This window comes from Anneissia japonica, unplaced genomic scaffold (assembly GCF_011630105.1).
Source record: "Anneissia japonica isolate Jap-2015-1 unplaced genomic scaffold, ASM1163010v1 scaffold284695_len391863_cov200, whole genome shotgun sequence".
NCBI lineage: Eukaryota > Metazoa > Echinodermata > Crinoidea > Comatulida > Comatulidae > Anneissia > Anneissia japonica.
Genome location: NW_022698213.1, coordinates 213,751 through 222,150, shown reverse-complemented (window position 1 = coordinate 222,150; position 8,400 = coordinate 213,751). Strand labels below are relative to the sequence as shown.

Here is an 8,400-nt window from a genome sequence, read left to right as displayed (position 1 = left end):
GTAATAAATCCAGCATGCGAGCGAAGCGAACATTTTGGCTGGGGGACGCCAATGGTCCAGTGGTGAAGCTGTCAAGCGAAAAGTTTTATTTAATGCAGTTTTTACAATCTGTAATCACAGATCATATAGAGGCCTATCTGTGCTATAGGCTAATAAATTTTAACTACAAAATGTACTGTAAATACTGTAGTTAACCTTTAGAATTTTATATAACAAAAATATAAAAACTGTTTAATTTTAAATGTGTATTCTGAAATTAAAAAAAAAAAAACAGGCTCTATATTACCTGCTTTACTAAATCTACGTGTATTAAGCCTGTAAATACATAATAATTATATACAAACAGATATAAGCCTACTGTATATATATTTCAATTAACCAATTGCGTTTGTCCAACTCTAGATTACATCGGCGGTCAGTGCACTTGAAATTCTCACAAAATAACCTCATAAGGAACTCAGTCTTCAACTGATGTAATTCTGTCTGACTTAATCACAAGGACATTTCTATCTGAACGTGATGAAAAATGCACAAAACAACTATACAAATCGATTTTAAGACAACTTTTAAGATCAACCGTTGTTATAAAGCACTTGATTGAAGTCGGTATCTTAAATATCTGGTAATAATAAATAGGTACCGTACGCTCTTTAACCACCTGTAATGTAATTACATGTCCCGTCAGATTGCATTAATTAATATTGATTTTCCAGGCTTATTTAATTATCATGTAGGCGTATGTGTAGACCTTGATGTTCCTATAAACGTAGCCTTGTGCGGCGTGTTTCGTGCACGCCTTAACTTTCTGATTGGCGGCGTCATTACCTCTCCAAGCCCATGGAGTAGGCCACGCCCGGTGGCAATCCCCCACACTTCATTCGAATAACATAATATGTGGAAAAACATTTTTTTGGCCACTTCAAACATATCACAATACTCGAAATTGTAGGATCACGGGGGTATTTTTATTATTATTTAGGTGGGGGGGGGGTTGTGCGTTGGGGAAAGGAGTTGCGTTTCTTTTACCGGAAAGCGTGAAACATCTTAAATATACCAATATAAGCCATACAGTATAACAGATAATTATCACAAACACACCTGGTGATATCACTGACGTTTAAGATATCTAATCCACCAATGTCAGGGTAACGACACTAGTTCAATGTGGCATTTGTGGACCAGGGCCTTAATACACAGGATTAATAGCATGGCACTAAATAAAAGGACTAGTATCTTTCTATTCCAGCTGAAAAATAAGAAGAACAACAACATGAAGTTAATGTAAAATTCCAATGACCTTTACGAATCATCGTGCATACAGCGTCTTTCCAATTGTATGACTGACTAAACTTGTAATTACCATAATTTGAACAATGTTAAAAGAAATTATATTCAATTAAGCACTTAATTAAACTCAGCACAATGGTATGCAACATACAGTAGGCTTTTCCGACAAACAAAAGTGGGTTCGGTATTATAACGCACGTAAGTCTAACTTTTTATCTACGAGTGTGACATTTATACATAGCTAAGATTAATAATACGTAATTTATAAGCAAATTACTATATTTTTTACTATTTATAGTTCTATTTAGGCATATCCTGCATCAATTGATTTCTAAATGTACATTGTGTTAGCCGGCATAATCTTTACGTTAACATTATTTTAATGTAACCGTCATTGAGTTAGGATAGACGCCGAATATATTTTTATTACATTTTGTAATCCGAATGATGTGCCGAAACTTCCAATAGGTGAACCTGTCGGCAAAGATGTGTCAAATTTATCTACGCGGATTTACCATGTAGATTGTCAAAATACCAGTTATGGATTAACCGAGTGTTGAGAAAGACATGGATATCTCATTACGGACATTGACTAGGTAACAAAATTTAGAATTGAGCATTATAAAATTAGGTTCAATGTACTAAGATAGAAGGTAAAATGTCAATGTACACGGATATACAATGTATATCCGTATAACTATATATTATATATTCTATATAGTGTACAATCTTTTTATAGGCTATTCTAATCTGTTAAGGCATCATTTTATGCTTCTGTGCTGTTTTGTCAATTAGTTTATTTTGAACAGGTGTTTAGTTAGAAAATAACCACATTTTGCGTTGGAATCTATCCCATTGTGTCCTCTTTTGTCACCCCTCTGGTTATTTTCCTATCTGTGATTTTTGTGCCAAATATATAATAAACACATTTATTTATGTATAGATTAAAGGGTATCGGAAAGCAACAACGGCTAGATCTCTGAAGATATATATATATATATATATCTACTAAGCAAGAAGTACAGGCCTATCGGTAAAGATCAAAGAATTTTAAAGGTGCTATATAGAATCAAAACACCATCAATTTAACTGGTGCGGTGTCAATACATTTTCGCATAATGAACACATTCAGTACCGTATTAATTGCTGGCGCATCAATATTCTTGTGGTTTTTAACACACTTAATTATCGTTGAAGTACGTTGCATTATTTGATTTCGAAAGTCAGTATGATCGATAGTTATATTATAAAATATACCACTGTTGCATTGTTAGCAAATTATAAATGCTATATTAATTTTGACAATTCCCCGAAAGTGACAGCATGCAGTTAAAGGTCTCGTACCAAGATTAAAAATCTCGTAAATCTCGAAGTGCCATTCAGTAAACGTGAAGAAAGCTCTGTCCAGACTATCAAAAGAAACTGTTGTATGCCCATATATAGTCATGATGTGCCTACATATGGTCATGATGTGATGTCATCATGACCATATATAGCATGATGTGCCTATATATGGTCATGATGTGATGTCATCATGACCATATATAGTCATGGTGTGCCTACATATGGTTATGATGTGATGTCATCATGACCATATATAGTCATGATGTGCCTACATATGGTCATGATGTGATGTCATCGTGACCATATTTAGCAATAATCCAAATTAAAATTCAGGATGTTTACATTTTAGCAGATTTACTCATAAAAAGTTGAATGCGCGCTTAATTATCACGCGATCACGTGACAATACCGACTGTCGATAAAGATATCGATTATGAAAACGGGACAGCTGCAATTTCGAACGATTCACTTGCTGGGTATAATTCCGAGTACGCGTAAGTAACCATTTTGCAGACGATTATTGGAGCGCCGAGGAGGTTTTGATTTTCGTAAAAATAGATCTAAAGTCATTTAGCGAAGTACAAGAGCACTGTGATTCAATACATTTCCAAGCCACCAATAGAACGAAGTATGACAGTTTCACCTTTATAACAGCTGTGTCTTTTAATGAACTTCGCATTCTTTATATTATCACATTTTCAGAAACCATGGATATGTGTACTCAACCGAAAACATTACATAAACTGTATTATATTACAACTTATTAGGCCTTTCAAATCCAAAGGTATTTCTCTAATTCTCAATGTCGTTATAAATGTAAAAACAAGACTGACCTAGAATGTTATACGACAAGTCACAAATATGTTCTGGTAGCGAGAGTATGATTTCCAAATTGATATGATTTAGGTTGTGTATATTGAGACGTAAACGTACTCCTCTGTCGTTTACTCTGTACACCTGATCATATTACTTTGGAAGTGTTCTAGCTGCAAAGGGCCGTGTTGAATTCGCATGACACGCACGCGTGGTGTGAGTCTACATTTGTTGGTAGCCTAGATAAACAAACTTCAAAAAATACGCCATACAGTAGTAGGATACGTATCTATAGGGACGGATCTCTTTAATTCGATACACCCCTTATTGAATTTATACTAAATCGAATTTACAGTATTTATAGAATATTCCAAATATTTGTGATTCCAATTTAGATTACTGGAGTAAGGGGATCGATTGTGCCGAAATTCGTAATTACACGGGGGCCTTCGAGTTACACATGGTCATATAAATAAACGAAATCGCTATTACCACAAGGGATAGTAATAACACACATTTCTTGTAATTTGTACTTTCGTGGTATCATAATGTAATACACGATGGTTTAACCCAACAAATATTCAAAAAGCTGATATTAGGCGTCGTGTTGACTGTTAAGGCAGAGTCAGAGAGAAATACCACATAGATATAAAATCTTTATTTGTCTAGGTTTTGGGTTCATTCTATAGATAAAACAAATAAATTTCAGTTCACGATTTTGTTTGCATTTTTGGAGGATTTCACTCTAATTGTTCTATAAAATTCGTCGTTTCTAAATGTAGGACTGTGCGTGTATCATGTTTGTAGATTTTCTTTTCCAGTTGTTTGAAGTTCACTACTAATTCTCAATGATTTACTCGTCCACAAGTTTTGTATTGTTGAATTCTGCAAAGACTAATTCATGTATTTCAATAAGGCCTAATAATATATAATTCCTAAATACATGCTTCCCTTAGCGCATATCCATCCTGTCTGTTGTTGGTTGTTCAGTTTTAGAGACCTACAATAACATTGCTTTATTATTCGTGCTTGAATTAAATTTTGTTTAAGCTTTTATCGATCTTGAATTTTGCATTTGTCTCCCACTCAATGTTAGCCAAGAGTTCGTCTGTGAAGATCTTTTTGAATAATGTATCGTTCTAGTTATTTATGGAACAATATGAAGGTTAAGTTACCTTCGCCCTTTCATCAGCAGGCCAGGAACCAGATATGTTTTAATAATTAGAAGCAGAGAGGAGGTTAACATTTTGAAAATACTGATTGCATGCCAATCAAACTGTTATTATAGCCTATTTGTTGTTTATCAACTAATGGTCCTGGTAGCTTATGTCCCAAACTCGAAGCATCCTAAAGGCAGCTGAGTGGAAAAAAGCACAGGCGACCAGTGCACCTATTAATTGATGTATGCAATCTATGGACAATGCTGCAGATGCCCACCAAAGCTTTAAAAAAAAAAAAAAAAAAAGTTATTAAATGGAGTGAATAGGAAAAAAACCCGAAAATTGTGTAAACTTTTGACACATTTTCAGCTTCATTTTCATCGCGTTAGGCCTATAACTTCAAGCTTCTGCATGCTTGCTGATCTGTGATTATAGCTTCCGGACCTTTACAGCAGATGCTGATGAGTGAGTTGGACGATAGTAGGTAGGGTTATTTGTTTCTTTTCTTATATATTAACTTTTTGTTCATCAAGTAGGCAATGCTAATGTACTAGGCTCTGTTGACAGATAAATTCCATAAAAGGTGCAATTTCGTGTGAGAATTCCTTCAGGACTCATGCATCCTCTCACTGTCCAGGGCATTTACTTGGCTGTAGCTCTTTGAATATTCGAATTACTAAGATTTAATTCTTACGTTCGTCATTTGATGTCTTAAACTTTTATCTTCAAAGTTGTAAACTCACATTAATAATTTGTGATATTCTACAAACCTAATAATATGTGACTGTGGTACTGCGCCTCAGACCAGTGCAACATCTCTTGCAATGCAGTTTACTTGAGGCTGGACCATTGCAGATATCGCCCAATACAACCTATGAATGCGCCAAAGGCAGATGTCAGTATAAGGATTAAAAGAGAACTTTCTTAGCATTGTCTGTATTTTTATTCTTTTGAAGCGGTGGAATGCCGGCTTGATCGGTACGGCTGATTATTTCCAGAACCGTCTTTGATTATTTCTTTACTAACGGCACTGACTATCTTAATCATGCAAGATCGTTGACCAAAACTCTAATCAAGAATGGAGCACAGACATTTAAACGAAACATTATGTGTTGAATAATTTAAATTTATTTACTTATTTATTTCGTCCATTATGCTTAAATTTCTGCTGTAATGAGCATGTATTATACACATTCAGTTCAATAGAAAGAATATGATTTAAAATTAAATGTTGGGTAGACCAGAATACAATGATAATTTTTCAAAACAAATGATAATAGCAACAATACTTGGGGCCGGATTCAAAACTAGTCACTAAGCGCAAGCTCGGTGGTCTTGTGGTTATGACACCAGCTTGTTTTCTGGAGGAAGTGGATTCGATTCCCACCCGAATCACTCGCGAATTTTTTTTCTCAAGTATTTGGGAACGTGTACTGAGTACGGTATTCGGTACGATAACACGTCAAGTAGGGCAACAATTCACTCCTATAACATTACATATTATTATTATTATTATTATTATTATTATTATTATTATTATTATTATTATTATTATTATTATTATTATTATTATTATTATTAATGTAGTTACCTTTGTAATTGTACATAGGCCTAGACCCGCATACAATTTTAATCCATCATCTAGGCCATATGTCTCAAGACTAATCAATAATATACAAAGGAAACACATTAGAGACCTATTTGTTTAAAATCACAAGAACATGATTTCGAGTAACTAAATAATTTGTCCAAATGGCAATCCATGTACACTATTAGCGTATTGATTTGAACGAGTCAGATATGCACAAGAAGAGTTAAGACTCATTTTTATCAGATTGCAGAATTTGTTTATTATCGTTCTGTTTATTATCGTTCAAGTGTCTTGTAGCCCCTACGTTTTTAGGCCAGCCTCACAAGATTCCCACTACATTACGCGTAGCTTACCGTTTGAATCAGTAATCAGTAATCGGAATCAGTAGTCGCCTTGCGCCAACCATCAATTAATCTATTAATCCAAGAACAAAACAAGTTGATCCGTGAACCAATCAACCAAGGAGGATAAACTTATTTCTCCATGAATCAACCAACCACGGATCAAGGGATATGTTGATCTGATAACTGATTTACCGGCCTATGGACCAATCGGTCTATTGGCCAATTGACCAATCAATCGATCCATCAACCGATAGGTTGCCCGGTCGGCAGGCCGGTAGATTGTCCGATCGATATAGGCCTATAGGTCAGTCAGTAAGTATTATTGAAGCAATTTCTTACAAGTACTGTACGACGCGTTTATGTATTTGTATATCTTATCCTACAAATGTCATAGCTGTGAGGTAGGTTTAGCTCTATTTCCGTTTTTTTTTTTTTTTTTTTTTTTTTTTTTTCAGTAGAGGAATAAGGAATTAATATGCTTGTAAGATGTGAAAGTACTCCACATGCATTTGTAAAATCTTGCTACAAAATGTTATTAGGTTAAATGTCACGAGCGTCGTGCATCAGTGAGAAAAAAATGCTATAGGCCTATATAATAGAGCCTACCATGGATATTATTCCGAACGTTTATGCGTAACGGACTCCCCAGGAAGCTGAAGGGAGGGAATAAACCTACTTATTAGGGCGCGAAAAAGATTACGTACGAACGTTTGTTACAGTGACCAAAGTAAGAACAGAAAGCTATTTGAGATTATGTGGTAAGCGATAAATGCCAAAGATGATATGATATTATTTTTATTGTTATCGTTTAATTTTGTTATTGTTAACAGCGTGGCTTGACTCTGTGATTTGCTTAGTAGTTATGGAACGCTGTCATAATGACAGTGAAAGCTAGGGAGAGGTAAATTGATCGACTAATAAAGCCGGGCACTCACTGCGTCATTCGACCGGAAAGCCGGGCACTCAATGCATCGTACGACGGTCATACGACCGTCGGCCGACGAATCTAACGCCGCTCCCTGTGAACGTTAGACGACGCGACGCTATCTGCTGATTGTCAGCGGCAGCCCGAACGGATCGTTATAAAAAAAAAACGATCCGTTACGCGCGCGTCGTGGCGTTGTATTCCTCATATAGAATCTCGTCGGCCGACAGCCGTCGGACCCAGTGAGTGTCCGGCTTAAATGTTACTAATACTGTTATTGTAATAGGATTTTTATATCTATATTTAAATTGTTTTGAAAGAGCGCTTCTTCAAGTCAACATTGCTGTTAGAGTCACCCTCACAAAATACTGTCGAATAAAAAAAATTACTTATTGTTAATGAAATGATTGTCGTGATGGAATAACAATTACTATCAACACTGCAGTACCCGCTGCTTACTTGGACTCGAATTCAACCCTGGCCATCAGGCGCAAGCTCGGTGATCTAGAGGTATGATGCCAGGCTAGTGATCTGGAGATCGTGGGTTCGAGTCCCACTCGTTGTTGTTTTCAAATGTACTGAGTATTCGGTACATTTCCAAGTCAGGTAGGGCAAAAATTACACCTATATTGAAATGATTACAACGCAGTGTTTGGTTTTTATTTATTTATTTATTTTTTATTAAACAAGAGCAATAGGCCTATATCCGATCTTTGATAGAGTGCTGTAGCAATGAAAGCTAACATTGAAATATCTCACTGCTTAAAGTAAGGCTTAAAGTAAATTGGCTTAGCCTTAATTATGTACGGAGGTTACTGTAGTCGAAATTCCCTTTGCAATTCAGACACCTGATAAAATAAGACTTAATACCTACTTGGCCAAATTTAGTTGCATCAATAAGGTCACTGGGTTCTATGCATAAAAAAAAAACGACGA

General features: G+C 35.5%; 1 protein-coding gene across 2 annotated transcripts in view; it reads left to right on the top strand.

Annotated features, from left to right (window-relative positions):
• The window catches only part of LOC117102443 (somatostatin receptor type 2-like), a 37,006-nt gene that overhangs the window by 22,200 nt on the left and 6,406 nt on the right, over positions 1–8,400 (top strand). The window contains exon 1 of one of the 2 annotated variants that reach the window (XM_033242703.1): positions 1,467–1,485. The exons of the other annotated variant lie outside the window; for it this stretch is intronic. The gene's annotated coding sequence lies outside the window, so the exon portion shown is untranslated. Of the gene's footprint in view, positions 1–1,466; positions 1,486–8,400 lie in introns of those variants that run through there. 2 annotated transcript variants of the gene reach the window in all.